The sequence below is a fragment of the Zalophus californianus genome, chromosome 9 (assembly GCF_009762305.2).
Source record: "Zalophus californianus isolate mZalCal1 chromosome 9, mZalCal1.pri.v2, whole genome shotgun sequence".
NCBI lineage: Eukaryota > Metazoa > Chordata > Mammalia > Carnivora > Otariidae > Zalophus > Zalophus californianus.
Genome location: NC_045603.1, coordinates 72,438,914 through 72,460,705, shown reverse-complemented (window position 1 = coordinate 72,460,705; position 21,792 = coordinate 72,438,914). Strand labels below are relative to the sequence as shown.

The window sequence follows — 21,792 nt, the reverse complement described above, 5'->3', positions numbered from 1 at the left end:
CCATCTTAACAATATTAAGTCTCCCCAACTATGAACTTGGGATGTCCTTCCATTTATCTATATTTCATATTTTTCAGTGTATACAAGTCTTGCATTCCTTTTATTAAATTTATTTCTAAGGACTTTTTTCTTTTGGATGCTATTATAAAAGGAATTACCTTCTTAATTTCATTTTCAGAACATTGCTAATGCATAGAAATAGTTGATTTTTGTGTATTGATATTGTACTTAAATATCGAAAATTTATTTCATTCTGTTTTATGTGGCTTTTTATACAGTTATGTGTTTTTATGGCCATCTTCATAATCATGATCTTTAGAAATTTGAATAATCTGAATGATGATTTAGCAGGTTACCTAGCTGCCTTTCATATAAATCCTATACCAACTAATGCCTTATATCAGACACTAGCATGTTGGTTTAGGAAAGGGGTTCCCAAAACTGACAGTTCTTCAGAAATACCTGGGGAATTTTAAAGTATACATTGTCTCTCTTTTCATCCTAGACTGACTGAATCAGAATCTTTGGGGGTGGAAGCTGGATTCTGTGCTTAACAAATATACTGAGTTAATTTGATACAGTCTATCTGTGAGCTTTTATTTAGGAAACACTATGTTAAGTTACTTTTCTGTGAGGCAAATATATTCTTGTCTTAAGAACTTACCTTGGTGCGTCTATTAGAATGCAGTTTATCGATTCATCCAAACATTTTTCATTGTTTGCAATGAAAAAAAAAAAAAAAACACCAGTGAGCAGAATTAAATTCCTGGTTTCAGGTAGTTGATATTTGAGAGTGTGTGGGGGAGTCACAATTAACAAATAAGTGGCAAAAAGGAATGTAAAGCAGGCTAAGGGTTTAAAAGATGACAGAGGTGCAGTTATAGATTGTGGTCAGGGGAGGCCTTTCTATAAGGTGATATTTAAGCAGAAACCTAAATGAAGAAAGAAAATGAGTCATGAAAATGCCTAAGAAATGTCCCATGCCGAAAGAATAGAGAGTGTAAAGATCTACCGAAGAGGCGTACACTTAAAGCTTTCAAGAACAAGAAGGCCAGTGGATTTGAGGAAGGTGAGCAACTGAGAAAGTGGTAGGAAATGAGATAGAAAGGTGAGGACATTCCACATTACACTGCACAGGATGAGATCCATGCAAGGTTGTGTACAGAAGGGTAACATGATCTGATTTAGAGTGTTATGGGGAGAACAGATTATAGAAGGGTGGGTAGAAGACTATGGCAATAGTCTTGTTGTGTAGATCTCAATGCGTGGTATAAGGAACCCCAGGGGAATACCAAGAACCTTTCAGGGGTCCATGAAATCAAAACTATTTTCACGATAAGTAAGATGTTGTTCGTCTTTTTCACTGTGTTAACTTATGTACCGATGGGGCAAAAGCAGTAAGAAGGAACATGCTGGCACCTTAGTATGAATCAAGACAGGGGCACCAGACTCTGTGAGTAGCCATTGTATGCTCCACAACCACGAACTCACATCAAAAATATAAATAAATAGTAAATGGTAAATAAAATAATAATAAAAATAATAACTAAATAGTCTGTTTTTTAAAAGATTTTATTTATTTATTTGAGAGAGAGAGAGAGCATGAGTGGGGAGGACAGGGGAGAAGCAGGCTCCCCGCTGAGCAGGGAGCCCAATGCGGGGCTCGATCCCAGGACCCTGGGATCATGACCTGAGCCAAAGGCAGACGCTTAACCACTGAGCCACCCAGGCGCCCCTCTAGAGAACATTCTTGTTAATAATTCTGTATTATGAAATGGGAAGTACACATAAAGCTCTTCTGCTGTTTACGAAAGTATGATGGTTGTCTTGAAGAAAAAAAAGCATTTGGGCGAGTTGGAGGTTAAACCTGCCACCTTTTTTTACTGAACAGAACATCATTAAAAGAACACTGATAGGCAAACTATAACTATTCAGACTTGGCAAATATTTTCTTGAAAATGAACAAAGTAATTTGCTACTTCAGAGAAAACAACTGAAATATTCGCTGGCAATAATTAACTTTGATTTTGAAGGAAGCACGAAATTTTGGGAAATTGGTGTCTATCAGCATGAACTTGATGCTTCCCAATAGTTCAAACATTTTTTTAATTATTGACATATAATGTATTATTTGTTTCAGGGGTACAGGTCTGTGATTCAGTAGTCTTACACAACACCCAGTGCTCACCGCAACACATACCCTCCCCAATGTCCATCACCCAGCCACCCCATCCCTCCTACCCTGCTCCACTCCAGCAACCCTCAGTTTGTTTCCTGAGATTAAGAGTCTCTTATTGTTTGTCTCCCTCTGGTTTTGTCTTGTTTCATTTTTCCTTCCCTTCCCCTAGGATCCTCTGTCTTGTTTCTCAAATTCCTCATATCAGTGAGATCATTTGATACTTGTCTTTCTCTGATTACCTCATTTCGCTTAGCATAATACCCTCTAGTTCCATCCACGTCGTTGCAAATGGCAAGATTTCATTTTTTGATGGCTGCGTAATATTCTATCGTATATAAATACACCACATTTTCTTTATCCATTCATCTGTTGATGGACATTTAGGCTCTTTTCACAGTTTGGCTATTGTAGACATTGCTGCTATAAACATTGGGGTGCACGTACCCCTTCGGATCCCTACATTTGTATCTTTGGGGTAAATACCCAGTAGTGCAATTGTTGGGTCATAGGGTAGCTCTATTTTCAACTGTTTGAGGAACCTCCATACTGTTTTCCAGGGTGGTTGCACCAGCTTGCATTCCCACCAACAGTGTAAGAGGGTTCCCCTTTCTCCGCCTCCCCGCCAACATCTGTCGTTTCCTGACTTGTTAATTTTAGCCATTCTGACGGGTGTGAGGTGGTATCTCATTGAAGTTTTGATTTGGATTTCCCTGATGCCGAGCGATGTTGAACACTTTTTCATGTGTCTGTTGGCCATTTGGATGTCTTCTTTGCAGAAATGTCTGTTCATGTCTTCTGCCCATTTCTTGATTGGATCATTTGTTCTTTGGGTGTTGAGTTTGATAAGTTCTTGATACTAGCCCTTTATCTGATATGTCATTTGCAAATATTTTCTCCCATTCTGTCAGTTGTCTTTTAGTTTTGTTGATGGTTTCCTTTGCTGTGCAAAAGCTTTTTATCTCGATGAAGTCCCAGTAATTCATTTTTGCCCTTGCTTCCCTTGCCTTTGGTGATGTTTCTAGGAAGAAGTTGCTGCAGCTGAGGTCGAAGAGGTTGCTGACTGTGTTCTCCTCTAGGATTTTGATGGATTCCTCTCTCACATTTAGGTCTTTCATCCATTTGGAGTCTATTTTTGTGTGTGGTGTAAGGAAATGGTCCAGTTTCATTCTTCTGCATATGGCTGTCCAATTTTCCCACATTTTAATGAGATTGTGGTGATAAGTAAAACTATGCCACTCTTTTTAACTAATTTTTTGAAAATATAGTTATTGTTCATAAATGTTATTTATGTTAACATGCTACAGTTTATTGTTGTTATTTTTCAAAAAGTTAGTAAATTAAAACACAGGCTTTCGGTAGGACAAATACTGCATGATTCCATTTTTATGAAGTATCTAAAATTGTCAAAGTGAAGAACAGAATGGTATTTCTGGAGTCTAGGAGCAGGGGAAATGGGGAGTTGCTATTCAACTGGTATAAAGTTCCATGTATGAAAGATGATTAAGTTCTATAGATCTGCTCTATAACTTTGTGCCTATAGTTAACCATATTATCCTGTACACTTAAAATTTTGTTAAAAGGGTAGATCTTGTGTTAAGTGTACTTGCCATAGTAAAAAAGGGAAAAGAAAAATAAAAAGGAAAAAGCAAAAGACCAGAGTCAAAGTCACTTGTAAACTTTGGGAAATTTATTTAATCTCTGTGGGGTTCAATTTCCTTATCTGCACATTAAGAAAAATATCAACAAATCTTATAGGCTTGTTGTGACTATTAAATAAAAGGAGGTAAAATATTTAAAGAACACGGTATAGTTACAAGCATATAAAGGGTACATTATAATAGTGTCATTATTTAAATATTCCTTCTTTTCAAGATTCTTTAAGTTTTGCTCCAGCATTATGTCAAACATTGGAAACAAAGTGTCTGCACTATAATATTTTAGAAATGCCTTTTCTATGTTACAATATATTGCAATATGCTTCCTTAAACTTTATAGAGATTATTTACCTGATATGTGCTAGGGACAAATGAAAAGGACAAAGTAATGTCTAATATGTGTAACTGAATTCATTTAACACCATTCTAAATCTCAAAATATAGGAGGATAAAATTTAAAACCTTTACTAATCAAGTATTAAATCCCTGATGCAGATGCAGGCAATCATTCATTCATTCATTCACTTCTTTATAATAAATTCACTGAGGTCATACTTTAAGTCAGGCACTGCTAGGTACTACTAATCCAAAGGTGGGCAATACAATTTGCCTCCAAATTATTTATGATTGCTGAGTGAGAACCACAAATTCAGACAAGCCAATGGAGTGTTATAGGAACCAGGTAGAAAAGTCTAGAGTGGAAAGAGGGAGTACTAAGGATAGTAAGTTATTTTGCCTGTGGGAGATGAATGGCAGTCAGAGGAGGTTTTCTAGGAGGTGATGGGCTAAATCTGAAAATATATATGTATTTGCCTGGTGGATTTTGGCAGTGGGGGTTGAGGAGATCATTCTAGGGAAAGAGGACAACGTAAGCAAAGTCACAAAGATGTGAAATAGCATGACATACTTTAGGATATGCTGTTATGTTGCACGTGAGTGGAAGAGGATTTATTTATTTATTTATTTTAAAGATTTTATTTACTTATTTGACAGAGAGAGACACAGCGAGAGAGGGAACACAAGCAGGGGGAGTGGGAGAGGGAGAAGGAGGCTTCCCGCCGAGCAGGGAGCCCGATGCGGGGCTCGATCCCAGGACCCTGGGATCATGACCTGAGCCGAAGGCAGACGCTTAATGACTGAGCCAACCAGGCACCCCGTGGAAGAGGACTTAAAGATAGGTGGTAAGATATAAGCTATGACTAGGGGGACTTCGGTGGCTCAGTCGGTTAAGAGTCTGACTTCGGCTCAGGTTGTGATCTCGGGGTCTTGGGATCAAGCCCTGTGTTGGGCTCCCTGCTCAGTGGGGAGTCTGCTTCTCCCTCTGCCTGCCGCTCCCTCTGCTCATGCTGTCTCTCTCTCTCTCTCTCAAATAAAGAAAATCTTAAAAAATAAAAAAGATATAAGCTATGACTAGAAGAGGGAGAGCCCTATATATTTCCCTATAAGTGAGCCACTAAAAGACAAAATAAAGATCCATATCTACTCTCTTGCTCTATTCAAGTCCATCTAAGATATATTTCCAGGAATAGTACTGCAGATTTCAAAAGTGATTTTTAGATGAAATTTTAAAAGCTCTCTAAAAGTACTTAAAAAAATCTGATACCTACTTCAAAAGACGCTTGAGTGTGGTGGGGAGATTTCCAAACACTGGATTGGAATTTATCTTTGTGACTCTCAGTCCTTTTGCCGGCAGTCCCATGATGAACATCTGCTTGAATCATTTTAGCTCTTACAAAATTGTGCTGATCCGCAGAAAGAAACACATATTGTTGGTTCAGTTCCAACATGTAGTTTCTTCCTAAGGTTTTGAAAAAAGAACAAAAAAAGTTATTAAATTGACGTGGTACTTAAGAGACTTAAAAATATCAATGAAAAGAGAAGTCTAGGGTTGAGCATTTGGAAATATTAATAAATTCCATGCACAGTGGGAATAACAATGATAGTAGTGATGATGGGGCCCTAATATAATTTCTGAAAACTTTTCTTGGTCATATTTTCCATTGAACAAGAGGCTGATCTTTACAGCAAACAAAAGAAAGCTACCACACAAACATCAATAAAACAAACTTTAGAAAAAGATATAACTGTATTATCCTTACACATGAAAAGGTTTGTGAAGGCGTCAATGAAGTACAGTAAGTTGAGCTGAATATACATAGCAAGAGAGCTCAATTACACATGGCAAACATTGTAAAGAAGAAGAGGAAAAGACAAGCTGATATAAGATGCCATGTTCCAACACCTTGAAGCTCTTCCTTTAGATCCTATATTCCTCTATCAGTGGCCTACTGAGGTTAAGAATCAGAAACATCAGTGCTTCTTATTGTGGGGGAAAAATACCTATGAGGATATCGAATACCTAAGTAGAATGGTATCTGAACTATATAAATTATAGGTGGGCATGCTTGTCACTTCAAAAGTAAATAGATGTTCATCCATTTATTTATAGTAATTAGTGAAGAATTAACTCAAGGTTAAACAAATTGACCAATGAAATAGAATAAGGAGTTCAGAATCAGATCCATGTGTAACTGGAAACTTTATTTATGACAGAGTTACTCTTGCAGATAACTATAGATAGAAAGGGCTTTCAAAATAAATTAGGTTGGAATAACTGATTATGCAAATGAAAAATATTGAAAATGAAAAGCTACCTTATGTAATAATGTATTAATTGTCTATTACTGTGTTACAAAGTAGCCGCAAATGTAGGGATCCAAACAATAATAAATACTGATTTCACACAGTTTATATAGGTCAGAAATTCAGGAGCAGCTTATTTGGTGATTCTGCCTCAGAGTCTCTCATAAGGTTGCAGTCAAAATGTTAGCCAAGTGTTATAGCTTTCTGAAAGCATGACTGAGACAGGAGAATCCGCTTCTAGGACGCTTATCCATATGGCTGTTATCAACCAGTTTCTCACTGGCTCTCGGCCAGAGGGTTCAAGTTCTAACTACACAGACTACTTTATAGGGCTGTTTGAGTGTTCTCACAAGACGGCAGCTGGCTTCTCCCATAGTTAGTGATACAAGAGGGAGAGAGCAAAATGGAAACAACAATGCTTTTTATTATCTAGGCTCAGAAGTCAAATACCATCATTTCTTTTTTAAAAAAATTATTTATTCATTTGAGAGCAAGCGAGTGAGAGAGAGCGCAGGGGGAGGGGCAGAGGAAGAGGGATAAGCAGACTCCCCGCTGAGCAGGGGTTCAATCCCGGGACCCCAGGATCATGACCTGAACCGAAGGGAGATGCTTAATTGACTGAGCCACCCAGGTGCCCCCAAATACCATCATTTCTGTGTGTCCTATTTATTATCCAGGTTAGCCTTATTCAATGTTGGGAGATAACACACAAGGGTATGAATAAAAGGCAGGGATTTTTGGAGATGGTCCTGGAAACTGCCTACCCCATAAACAAAAATAAATTATAGGTGGATGGAGAATTCTATACTTTTATAGAACAATCTATGAAAATATCTTTATGATCTCAAAGCAAAGATTTCTCAACAAGGAGCAAAATGCTCAAATTATAGAGGACAAATTGATTAATTCAACTACATTAAAAATAAGACTTCTATATAGCAAAGGACAGCATATAGAAAGTGAAAACCAATCATAAATAGAAGGTATTGCAGCAAATTTACTTAAAACATGTTAATATTTAGAATATATAAGGAACTTCAAACCAATACTAAAAAGATAAAGAACTCAAAAGAAAAATGAACAAAATATTTGAGCAAGCTCCTCACTGAAGAAAGAATGCCCTATAAACATGAAAAGATGGTCAACTTCATTAGTAATAAAGATAATGCAAATTATAGCCAAAGTGTGATACAATCCATTTGATTGCACATCCATTTGATTTGCAAAAACTAAAAAATTTGAGAATATCAACTCATGATGATGTGGAGCTATGGAAACTTTTACACGTGGCTGGTAGATGTGTAAAGAGTAGAACCATTTTGGATCACAATTTGGCATTACGTAGTATAGTTGAGGATGTGCTTACCCAGTGACCCAGTAATTCCTCTTCTGAAGAAAATCATATATATACATATATATATACATATATATGTGTATATATGTGTATATATACACATATATATATACATGCAAATATATATATACACACACACATTAAAAAACATGCACAAGTATATTTGTAGAATCACTAATAGCAAAGAACTGGAAACAGTTCAAATGGCCAACAGTAGAATGGATAAATAAATTATAGGATATTTATACTACTAAACAGCTGTGGGAGTGTGGGTGTAAAGCTGAAGGGAGTTTAAAAAAAAAACAGAGAGACACTAGACACTATATCATATTTAAATACCCATCAGTAAGGAGGGGAAGGTTGGTGACATAAAGAGACAGGTAGACCCTTCCATTTCTTCATTTTACATGATGGGGGAGGTAAAAGTGGGTGCATATTTATTTTAAAAATATTTATTGGTTACCTACCTTCTGCCAGACCCTGTTTTTGATTACAAGGAATGCAGATAGATTTGAAAATTGGGTGATAGGAATTTGACAGAATCCTTCTGAGGTAGGTGGTAAAGTCATCTGGTGAGAGTCAGTAATATTGTTACATGTGTATCTGATGAAGAATATTGGTGTTTAACACCACAAGTGCCCAGAATGTAATGCCCCATCAGAAGCAAACTGATCAATGAGAGACAGGCAGTGGAAAGGATCCTGCAGATATATTTGCCCCTGCCATCCCCTGGCTATTTGGAGATGCAAAAAGTCCATGTGTCCTGTGATACTTCAGTTGTGTTTCCTTGTAAGACTACAGCCAGGTCAGTAATGCACCCCTTTATGTTTTCCTTTCTTCCCTCCCTGCTTCTTCTTCTTCTTCTTTTTTTTTTTTTGTGATGTACTGTTCCATGATTCATTGTTTGTGCATAACACCAGTGCTCCACAGAGCGTGCCCTCTTTAATACCCATCACCAGGCCAACCCATCCCCCTCATTTTCTTTTTACCTCCTTCTTGCTTCCCTGGAATTTGACTTCTTGATGAAACAACCCAGCTTTATTCATGCTCTGTTCTTTTAGGGTACTCAGGGGAAGACAAAATAAATTATTTCTTGCTGAATTTGGAGGTCTCAGGAGCAATTCAGGAAGGGGAGGACAGGGAAGAGATGAGACAGAAGTGAGAAGATAAGAAAGGAGCCAAATGGATAGTATGAAGCTGGGTTTTTAAAAATTTTTTGCAGTGAGGTAGCAGTGAAAAATCCCCAGCAGTAGATAAGATGTCTGACGTATTTTTACTAACCAGGATGTCTATTATTAGATATAAGATGATGATCTTTCCTTAATGTAAAGTCTCTCCTACCCTCTCATTCCCCCAAATTTAGTAAATTATACCACACATACATACATGTTTTATTAATTTTCTTATTTTGTGGCACCATAATAAATGACTGAGTTTCATATCTGGGTTAACACGACCTGTAACAGAAGTGGTATTATCAGGTGGAAAGGTTATCCATCAGCTAAGCTAATTCAAAGAGCAAAAAGTTAGAAGCCAGAAGGACCAAGAAAATGTTAGACCTAGGTAATTTCCAGAAAATTGGAGAAAAGTTTTATACTGATACAGGCATGGAATGGGATGATGGAGGAAATTTGATTCAGACATTAGGGGGACTGGAGATCCTGCATGTCACCTGGGCTACATATAAAACACGTACTTTGTCAAGCAGTGTTCCTCATCAGAGGCTACTACTGCAATGATACTGATTTTTAAGATGTTGTTATAAATAAATAAATAAACATTTATATGCAGAAGTCTTTTTTTGGAAAAAATGATATATTTATTTCTTTAATCAATAAGGATTTATGAGACTCTATTGAGGTTAGAATTGAATTATAGATGCTTCTTCCAGATATGAGGTTTTGTTGCTATTACTGTTGATATTTGGGAACTGCCATTTGAGACAATTTATTCAGTTCTGTGCAGCTGTATTGGGATGCCATAGCTGTTCACAAAAATCTTTATTTTCATAAGGCAGTAGTCAGTGGTGTTCATGCTAATTTTTTAGAGCTAGTATGACTATTTTAAATAGAGCAAAAAAAAAGCACTATGTCTACTAAAAAGACTATACTGTAAAAGTTGAAAGTTATTTCTTCTTGTTCTGGTAGATATTTCCACTTCCTAATTTATTAAACAAGCAATCATTTCCAAGAATACAATCATATACATTTATTATGTATAGAAAAGGATGACAAAAATCTTTCTAAAACCTTTCATAAGTCACACATCATGCATGTCAATGAAGCTCACAGATACCTGACATTTCCTAAATCAAAGTGACAGTTGACACTGCCTGTCATCTTTAGCATGATTCAAAATAGCTCATTAAAAGTGAATTATGAGCAATGCACTACGGCTATACATATTCCTCTTACAAATAATTTATGTGAAACAAATATACCTCATTTTTAATGGGTTGTTTTTTTTTTTGGTTTTCTTTTTTTTTCTTTTTTTAAAATTTAATTTAATTTTATTATGTTATGTTAGTCACCATACAGTACATCATTAGTTTTTGATGTAGTGATCCATGATTCATTGTTTTCATATAACACCCAGTGCTCCATGCAATATGTGCCCTCCTTAATATCCATCACTGGGCTAACCCACCCCCCCATTTTTAATGTTTTGATTGACTAAAGATTTCTTAGTTACACTGCAATGAACTAAGGTCATAGACTCATGCAAATCAAATGGCAGTTTAGGTTTTTATATTCATCTAGAAATTTATGTGATTAAGCAATGTGATTTACTCCTATCAGTAGGTAGGAAAACATCTTTCCATTTTTCACTAAGAGTATAGCAGTATTACTTAACTTAAAAAAAAAAACCACCTTTTGTAAAATGCTATTTGATAAAATAGGGACCCTATAATTTCCTTTAATGTTATTTAGCAAGCAAACAGTTCAGTGAGATGTGTAGGGATATGGAATCTGGAATCAGACACACTTGTTTTTGAATACTAAGCACTAATTAGATTTGTGAGCTTATACCTCCATATTTGAGTTCCTCATTTTTAAAATGCAGACACTAAGAGTAGCTATACTGCAAAGTATTATTGTGGCAAATAAATGTTATAATACTTTTATAGTGATTAGCATTTTGCCTGGAACATGGAACACGTCTATTATTTTCATCATCAGTATTAACTTTCAAAGAAAATTGAATATATTGATCAAAAGTCATTACAATTCTAATATGATTTTTTCGAACTGCATACTCTCCTACGACACTCTTGGAGTTCTCCCTCCCCATACTCTGTATCTCATGCTCCCACCCCAAAAATCTTTGGGCTATATCTTAATATATTAAATCACACCCTGAAAAATCATTCTTTTATGATATGATGATCTGAAAATTGTTTTTCTAAAACTTATTCCTTTACATGGTATGTACAGATGAAACTTTGTTTAATCCTGAAACTTGCTGACCGTGAACTGATAATCAGAATGCCATTAAACTCTTTGTATACTAACCCTTGAAACTGGAATATACACTTCAACACCTAAATATGATATAACAAACCAGCACTGGCTGGTATTTCACGGCACATATAATCACAATATCAGACCATTCCACTTAAAAAGAAAAAAAAAATTACTGTTCTATTCTTCCAAATGGGCTGTATCAATTAAGACTGTGTTCAACTTTACATAACAGACTACAGTAGCTTACCTACTATGAGCTCACTTGCCCCCTGTAACAAGAATTCTGGAGGTAGTCAGTCTCAAGTTGGTGCAGTTGCTTAAAGAACTCATTAGACCAATTCCTTCTATCTTCCAGTTCTGCCATCTTTATTGTATGGCTCTTATCCTCTTGACCATAGGTGACTTCTCCACCTCCAGATGTCATGTGCATGTCTCAGATGGGAGGAAGAGAGTAGAATGAAGAACAAAGACATATTTTATTGGGAAAACAATAGCTTTCCTGCATGCTGCACCTAGGAAGCTTCCTTTCATATGCCATACATCTAAATTACATGGGAGCAACTCTAGCTTATAGACAGTCTGGAGAGGAGAATTTTTTAATTGGATACAGTGCTACCTTTAAATTTTAGGAATAAAGAAGAGATGAATAAATATGAAGTATACAATAAACAGTGTCTGCTACATGGGTCAAAAGCTTTTAGTTGATTTACAGAAAATGATAGAGCAACATGATTATGCCACCAAAGTATAGAGGCAGTGGCTTAATAGGGAATTTTATTTAGTAACATAAATTACTATAAGTTACAAAAAATAATCAGTTAATAAGAGGAAGTAAAGTTCAGGATTAAAAAAAAAATTCTCACAGAAGGCTAGAATAAATCCTTTTGTACCGGATTGGTGTCAGAGACTTCAGTATGAATTCCTACCTAACTGTCTGTCTACCTATTCATCCAACCATCCATCCATCCATCCATTCATGAAGCATCTATCTATAGCTGGAGAGATACAGAAATAATTATAGATAAATGTGTATACATAGGTTAATATACATACATGTTTCCTAGTTCTTTTTTTTTTTTAAAGATTTTATTTATTTATTTGACAGAGAGAGAGACAGAGAGAGAAGGAACACAGGCAGGGGGAGTGGGAGAGGAAGAAGCAGGCTTCCCACCGAGCAGAGAGCTTGATATGGGGCTCGATCCCAGGACCCCGGTATCATGACCTGAGCCGAAGGCAGACACTTAACTACTGAGCCACCCAGGTGCCCCCACGTTTCCTAGTTCTATCTGCTAAGAGGGCTGAGAAGCAGTGACATCAGTAGCAATAAGCACACCAAGGGTGGAGATCTTGGTTTCTAAATACCATTTGCCAATAATAGCAATGGGAGCTTCTTGGAAAAATGGTTGATTTTAGGGCTGGGTCAGGGTAAATATTAGAGGAACCTAGAGCATCTTGCAATACCGAAAAGTAAGGAAGTGCTTAAGAAAACAAAAGAATGGGGGCATGTCAAAAGGTCACAGGAACAAAAAAGAGATGCTGGTGGCAAAAGCTGGAATGATTCGGGTATCAAAATAAAGTAGTATTGGAATATAACACAAAGTATGAAATATACACAGGTCCATACTGATATAAAGAAATCGCTGAATAAACAAACAGATGAGGGAGAAAAGATACATTGTCCTTATGGAAAATTCCAAATAACATGTGCAGATACTGCCCCCTCCAGAAGGTGGAGCTTAATTCTTCAATCCTCCTCCACCTTCAGTATGGGCTGGACTTAGAGATCCCCTTCCAAGGAGTAGTGAAAAGAAAAAAATGGATAAAATAGCAACTTCACGGTGGAAAATGTGGCAAGCACTATTTTAACCTAGTGATTGGGGTCACATTAGCAGTGATATCATGCACCTCTGATATGATGTGATGAAGGGGATACTCTTAAATTTTTAGTATTCTATACAAAAACCTCCAGTCTAGTCATAAGAAAAACATCAGACAAAACCAAATCTGGGGACAACTTACAAAATTCATATTCCTCAAAACTGTCAGGGTCATGAGAAACAGGAAAGTCTGGTAAACTGTCACAGATCAGAGGAGACTAAGGAGACATGATGACTAAATGCAATGTGATTTCCTGGATGGGAATCTGGGATAGAGAAAAACATTAGTAGCAAAATGGAATACATTTTGGAGTTAATAGTGATGTATCAATATTAGTTTCTAAATATTGATACATGTAACATGTTAGGTGTAAGATGGTAACATAAGGGGAAACTGGGTGAAGGGTATATGGAGAGTCTCTATACTACCTTTGGAATTTTCTGTAAATCTAAATCATTGCAAAGAAGTTTTTAAAAAATCCCCACATAGTTACAATTGAAAATGATACTAGACTGTTAAAGAGATATTGTAATGACATCGTGAACTTAGAACAAATGGTCTCAAAATCATCTCCATCTACCATTTGTAGATGGATAACTACAAATTGCTTAAGCTACTTACAGTTACTTCATTAATACTAGACTGGTTCAGGTTCTAGATCCTAAGGAAACAGAAGCTCAAGTGTAGAAAGTGTTTCTAATGAGATTTCTGGAAAGCTCTAATCTTTACAAGGTCAAGTGAGACAGTGTTTCTAATGAGATTTCTGGAGAACTCCAACCTTTACAAGGTCAAGTGAAAGCCACCAGTAGGTACAATTAATCATTCTATTGTCTTCTTCAATTTAAGATATTTGTTGTTAGGAACCTATGTTTACAAAATAATTTTTTAAATCAAATTCTTTAAGTTATTTTCCTCCACAAAATCATAGAATCACCTTGAAAAATCTCAACGAAAATATTGCCTCTACTTAAGAATACACATTTTTAGAGCAGCAACATTGGCAATCAGCTAAGATTTGTGTAGGAAATCAGTATGTCAGAATTTTAATCTTGCTTTCCCCCTCATTTTTACAATGACCTTAGAAACTTATTTAACATGTTCCTTGGCCACCAAATGAGGTTAATGAAATTCTGTAGGTTAAAAAAAAGAAATAATGATGTCATCATAAAAAAAAACTTAAAGTGTTAAATAAAAATATCTACTGTGGAAGGACGTTTTAACCACTTTGTGATAATGAAAAGAGATATTATTTTCTCCAGTTTCCTATTTATTAACAACAAAATTAGATGTAACAACAACAGTCATTCTTGCTGAGAAACAGAACCAAATGCGGTAATGAATGAAATAAAGTTAATCTTCAAAAACATACCCCCCCAAAAAAACACATTCAAAATATTTTTTTTCTTCTAAAGAAGCTTCTTCCAGGAACCCAATATGAATTTAAATACCCTAGGTTGCGATTAGCATAAGAGCCATTGAGCTTCAACCTTTAAAACTTTCAAGAAATTCAATTGTCAATGACTGTCAACAAAGACATTGAGAGAAAGAATCTCTCCAAAGTAATCAACATCCTTATTTTGGTCTCTGATTTTGAATTAACTTTGGGGGAGGTGTTTGAGTTCTTCTGCCCTCAAGATATGTAAGGGTGGGGTTACATGCAAGAACTAGAATGTATAATTCAAAAGGGTTTAGGAGGGACATCAGGCTTATTCATTATATATTTTGCCACCTCACAGAGGTCCACATGGGGGCACTCTTTTGCTGAGATTTTTCTACACATTTTAAGGCTAAAACAGATTTTATGATAAAGAAATTTGTTAACACATATGTATTTCATTTCCCACGTTTATTTCAATTTCATCATCCTAATCAATCTCTTCTTTTGCCATCTTTCTGCAGGGTGATTTTTTTTACTGTGGTAAAATAGACATAAGATTTGTCATTTTAAAGTGTACAGTTCTCAAAAAAATGAAGTGTATAGTTCTGCAGTATTAAGTATATTCACATTGTTGTACAACCATCATCATCATCCAACTCCAAAACTTTTTCATCTTCCCAAACTGAAGCTCTGTACCCATTAAACAGCTCCATATCCCCTTCTCGACAACCTCTGGCAACCACCAGACTTTGTGTCTCTATGAATTTGATTACTCAGGTACCTCATTCAAGTAGAATTATACAGTATTTGTCTTTTTGTGACTCATTTATTTCACTTGGCATAATTCTTCAAAGTTCATTCATGTTGTTCTAGATGATTCCTAAGATGATCTTTCTCTAACCTCACTAAGTACCCAAAACTTTAGAAAAAAAACTAAGTTAAATGAGGCTCAAATTATTGGCACTTCTATATTTGTGCTAGAACTGTATTGATCTGTTATCCATTTTTTTTTTCTCCATCTGTCCACAACCCTCAACTTCTTAACTCACCATTATTTGGTGAGTCAAATTCACAACCATTATCTTTACTAATTTCACCGCAGAAATGTATGCCTTACTGTGAGCTTCAATTCTCATTTAAAGGATTTATCATTCTACATTTGCAGTTGAACATAGGTTGGGCCCAACATGAGGCTTGATTCCAGGACCTCGAGATCATGACCTGAGCTGAAGGCTGCTGCTTAACCAAGTGAGCCACTCAGTACCCCAAAATGTCAGTTTCATCACACAGGCAAGAGAAGAAAAGTGTCAACTGGGAAAATTTTAACCGGCTTAATGAACTCTGAGACTAGATGATCTTCATTATTATCATTTTCCCTTTCTGCATTGATGTTTCCAAAAACAAAACATGCACATAAATAATCAAACAGAAAGACCCACAGTGTCTTTTCGGGATCTGATGTACCATTAAGAAAATGAAAGAAATATTTTTGGAGTAGCAGATTATAATATTGTAATGAAACTGGCCTGAAAATACCATAGCAGTCTCCTTATAAGAGCCAGAGAAATTACTCCAGAAATAGGAAAGATCTGAAAGCTCTAGGTAGATGCCCCAGTTGCTTGGTCCAGCCACACTGGAGGAGGTCATCAGAGGATGTGACCACTGATTGACCTCTGAGCTGAACTCCAGCAATCAGAGGCTACTTACACCCTTTCTCTGTCCTTAAAGTGTATGTTCTGCCCACTGTTCTCGAGTTAGGAGCCACGTGAAGAACACAGCTGTGAGAGAGCAAAGTGTTGTTGAGACCCTCTGGACTGAGCCCAGGTAAGGCCTATATAAATTTTCACGGGTTTGGTGGGGTGCGAAGATCTGCTTGTTCTGAAGTCATGAAGACCAGCCTCATGTGTAAGTTTCCTTGCTTATTAAAACTGCCACCTACCAATCTGGAGTGGCCTGCCTCTTTCTTCGGTCTCTTTCTGTCCTCTGTGTATGGGGGTCAGTCTCAGATTTTCTCTTGGGGAACTTGGGTTGCCAACAACAAGCCACTTCCAATGGCTTCTGCTTTTACGGATGTGGTAAAAATGACACTTGGAAATTGTTTGAGAAAACATACCTGGTTCTAGAGAAGCAAGGTAAACGAGTTTGTGGTCTCTTGAAATTGTATGCTAATACTTACTGATCTTTGAAGTTAGAGAAGGAATTGGTGTCCCCAAAGAAAAGACAATTGTAGAAGAAGAAAGTGTTCAAAATTCAGTTATATTATCAATAGGCATGGAGAGGTCTAAGAGTAATATTCCAAATGATTTTTTCCCAAAGAATCTATTTAAAGGAGGGAGCTGTATAGGTAACCCCACCTCACCCTTCTGTTTTCTGTTTGTTTTGCTTGTTTGTTATTTTTGAGAAGAAGAAAACCTGCCTTGGTCCTGTTGAAAATGCGGATCTTTGACAGAATAGTTTCTGAAATCTTTTTCACATCCCCAACCCCTGATTATTCTGGCTAAGATTAATAGGCTAACCAAAAATAAACTCTCCCAAATGCTATCTAGTTCATTGTTGATCTACTAGAGAAAAAAATATAATTAGTGATAATTAATCATGGAGGCCTTTCTTTAAAAGAATGTTTAAGCCATGGCTCAAGGCTCAAAATAGACAGGGTTCCTCATACTTCATAAATTTTTGTTTTCTTTTCTTCTTCTATAAAAGAGCTAGAATCTGGTTTAAAGGCTCAAATGCGAGTTTTTGATGGAAATAAAAACCTTTATTTGTTAAACTCTATATTATATGTGGTTACTGTTCTGGGCCAGTTGCATTTGCTGAAAGCTTAGGATGGTCATTCCAGAGATAGGGGAGAGAGAATTTTAAAAGGACTGAATAATGGGTGATCTAGATATAGCTTTAAATTTTGGAAGTTTATTTGACTTTACCATTGCATTGAATGTGAGATGTTCCCTTCTTTTGAAGATATCGGTAAGTTATTTTGGGATCTGACAGGTTTAGGTTTTCTGGACCACTGAATAATAATAACTGCTAGCATGTACTTAATTTATGTAAGGTGCAATTACACAAATATTATGTGGATTGTCTCATGTACTCTTCAAAATGACCCTGTGAGATAGCATTGAGGAACCTGAAGTTGCTAAAGGTTAACTTGAGAGCCTATACATAATTGGAGAATTAAAATACAAGCCGAGGCAGTCTCACTCAATACCACAACATACGTCATGCTGCCTCCCTGGAAGAATCTTTAATTTAAGCAGAAAGATTTCTGCTCCTACTATTTTTGCAATTAAATAACTGTTTTACGACTTCGGCAAAGCACTTGACCCGAATCCTAATCTGTGCAATGAGGGTCTTGGATTAAATGCTTTCTCAAGTCTCTTTTCCTTTCTTATGGCAAGGGAGTGTCCTCCTGCTGACTGAGGTCATTTTTCTTTCAATGGCTGGCAGAGGGGCTTTGGTTCACCTATAATTCACAGTTTATCAGAGCCAGTAGACTATGAAGTCTGTTTCCCTCCACCAGCCAAGAAAGAGCAGGTGGCTGTAGATTTCTCATGTTATGGGGGAAGCTATTTGTCAGTGATAACCTAGATAACTGGATAGCTGCAACAACTCTCGCTTGGCATGTGGTATGTTTTGATGCTAATTGCCGCCTCATCTGTGAGCACTTCAGTTCTTGTTTCACATACAAGCCTGGTGAATATAAACACAGAGGTAACTAATTTAAAAAAAAAATAACGGAATCAGCAACCTGGAAGTTTATTTCCTCTCTTTCTGGTTGAAGACTGTTGTTTACTGAAAAATGCTCCACTGGTTGTTTGGAGCTTTAAGATAGAAGTGGAATGAAGATACTTGATAATGTGGTTACTATGCAACCACTTTACAATTATATAGGTTCCTACCATAGTAGGTGAGATGAAGGGGGTAATAAAGTGTGCTCAGGCAGTGAGCACATGGAAGATATTTGCCATACGACAGAGCCACAGTCGGAGATCTGGAGTTGGAGACTATATGAGTAAGAAAGAAATGACATAAATTACAAAGATCTGCACTGATAGCAAGAATATGGGACTTATATTACACAGTTGGATGGGCATAGTCTTACCAGAAATGGCCTTAGCTTCAGCGAAGGGAGACACACACATTGGGCCTTTGGGTTTTGTTTTTTTTTTTTAAGATTTTATTTATTTATATGAGAGAGAGAGTTAAAGCGCAGCGTGCACCGAGCATAAGCATGAGCAGGGGGAGAAGCAGGTTGAAAGAAGCAGAGGGACAGGAGAGGGAGCTAAGCGGATTCCCTGCTGAGCGGGGGCCAGACACGGGGCCCCATCCCAGGACCCCGAGATCATGACCAGAGCCGAAGTCCGATGCTTAACCAACTGAGCCACCCAGGCGCCCCAACACTGGGCCTCTGAAACAAGATTTGCTTTAACCAAATTTCAGGGAAGATGGAGAAAAAAAAAAAAAAGGCAACTAAGAGTATGGTATTCTTTACTCTTATTTAATAAGACTTGCCAAATTTAATCTTTACGGGAATTTTGTAATATAGGTGGTACTGATATCATTGTATACGTGAGAAAATGGATACTTAAGAGATGTGCAATAACTTGCTCAAGATCACATTATAGCTGGGAGTAAATCTGGGATATGAGCATACAACTTGTGGTTCAAATCTAGTATTTTTCTCACTACTTGTGCTTGGTAGGTGATCATTCAAACTTATAGTTTCTTTTATATTGTCAGTGTTCTCTTTTATGAATTCCACAGAGAAAGACTATTGTGTGGTGAACTTTCTTTTCATTTCTACGAAATATCAGGGACTTAACTCTGACCCTTTCTGGTGGGCTAACTGAATTTCAGAATAGGCTACATACTGATTTTATTGCATATATTGCATTTTGTTGCCTATATAACTTCCTCAAAGTATCACATTAACTTAAATAGGGAAATTGTGTATAGTCTAATAAATAAGGCAATTGCAAGTTACTTAAAGTGGTCTTCATGATTTAGCCAGTCCAGTCTCTGACTCATAGGTTGAAGGCATGGCCCCACCGAGGGAGTTCTTGGTGTGTCTGTGGCCTGGCCAAGGTTAGAGGAAGGTGTGGAATTACGTTCTCTGGAGTAGGAATAAAAGAAGGAAAGTGATTATTTAACATCAGAGAGTTAGAGCTAGATAAGTATGATGCTACATAGAGTATAGTGTGCTCTTATCTAGTGTCATATTAATGAGGATGATGGGATATCACATTGTATAAAGTCTGAATGGCTTTCACATACCCCAACTCATTCATTCTTACTATAATCCAGTGAGGGACACAGAACATACTTTTTCCATTTCTCCCTTTCCCCCCATTTAGTAGGAAATTAAAATAATCAAGCAAAAGTGCTTAAGTTAATTTACCTGAGGTCCCATAGGTACAAGAGAGCAAATAAGCAAACAACTTCTATCTTCTAGTTTTTCCTTGTCCCTTTGCCGCTAGGAACACTGGTGTTAGCAACAGCTTCATTCTCTTGACTTCTCATCTGCAACTTCTCCCAGGTATTCTTTGTACTTTTTGTTGTAGGGAACATGGGCCAATGATATTAAATTTATGGTTACCTGAAATTAGATTAAATGGGTTATATTTTAAAAATGAGCCATATACAAATAAGCATAGACTTCTGTGTCAATTTCAAACATTTGAATGTAGCTTTCAGCAAAATCTTGGGTGAAAATTCTCTCAAAGAACTCAAAGAAATTACTAAGTAATTATTTCATAATTGTCCAACTCAATTTAACACACCATGTACTGAGTGCCAATTTATGTGCAAATCATAGGATTAGGTACTGTGGGAGATAAAATAAATTTTATTAAACATTGTCACAGCCCTTCGGTGGTTTATTAATTATGGAAAAAAGAAACACAATCTTTACTTTTTATTAGTTACTCCTTCCATTGTTATATTAAGGATTCAAGAAATTCACAATAATAAACTTTAGTAAAATGAGGTACCTAAGTCGTCTGGCCTTCTAAGATTGCCCCCCCTTTTCTTTTTAAGATTTATTTATTTTAGAGAGAGAGAGCGAGCATGGGGAGGGGAAAAGGGAGAGGGTGAGAGAAAATCTCCAGCAGGCTCCTCACTGAGCGCAGAGCCCTACGTGGGGCTTGACCCCAGGACCCTGAGATCATGACCTGAGCCAAAATCAAGAGTCAGATGCTTAACTGACTGGGCCACCCAGGTGCCCCAACCCCTCTTTAAAAAAAAAAAAACAAATATAATAATTTGTGTTAACCAAGTGACATTTGACGGTAGGGAATTTAGCTCTCATTACAGCCACAATATTTGAGAATTCCCAGGAATATTTAAATGTCTTGATGAACACCTATCAGCTCTTCTTAACTCTTGCTCAAGTTTTTGTTTTTTTTAAAGATTTTATTTATTTATTTGTCAGAGAGAGAGGTTGAGAGAGAGAGAGAGAGAGAGCGTGCATGTGCATAAGCAGGGGGAGTGGCAAGCAGAGGGAGAAGCAGACTCCTCGCTGAGCAAGGAGTCCAATGCAGGACTCGATTCTAGGACCCTGGTATCATGACCCAAGCCGAAGGCAGACGCTTAACCCCCTGAGCCGCCCAGGTGCCCCTCAAGTTTCTTTTCTCATTCACTTCTGACACTATCATCATTGCTTCTTCTGCAGGATATTCTAAATACCTTCAATTCACTGTTTTATTGTAAAACAGTGTCAACACAATGCTGATGTTACCTTTGTATCAGTTATATATTGCCATAATAAGTGATGAGTAACAATCACAAAACCTGAGTAGTGTTCATTCAACAATATATGATTTTTTTAAAAAGATTATTTATTTATTTGTCAGAGAGAGCACACACAAGCAGGGGGAGCGGCAGGGGGAGGGGCAGGCAGAGGGAAAAGCAGGCTCCCCACTGAGCAAGGAGCCCGATGCTGGACTCGATCCCAGGGCCCTGGGGTCATGACATGAGCCGAAGGCAGGTGCTTAACCGACTGAGCCACCCAGGTGTCCCTAAAATAGAAATCTTAAGGAAATGAGATAAAAATATAAATTTCAATTTCCTTTCTACACTGGAATGGACTTAAATATACACCTCCTTGGTACCTGGTGCTCGAAAATTTGCATTTTAAATGTTTAATTTTTGTTTCTCCTAGTTTTATTGAAAAATAAATGACATGTTACTGTATAAGGTTAAGGCATACAGCATGATGGTTTCATTTGCATATATTATAAAAT

General features: G+C 36.9%; 1 long non-coding RNA gene across 1 annotated transcript in view; it reads right to left on the bottom strand.

The window, feature by feature from the left end:
- The window catches only part of LOC113921479, a 94,393-nt gene that overhangs the window by 13,712 nt on the left and 58,889 nt on the right, over positions 1–21,792 (bottom strand). The window contains exons 4-7 of the long non-coding RNA XR_003519702.2: positions 19,950–20,147; positions 19,536–19,664; positions 11,543–11,727; positions 5,442–5,632 (exon numbers count right to left, since the gene is read on the bottom strand). This is a non-coding gene — a long non-coding RNA (uncharacterized LOC113921479). The remainder of the gene's footprint in view (positions 1–5,441; positions 5,633–11,542; positions 11,728–19,535; positions 19,665–19,949; positions 20,148–21,792) is intronic.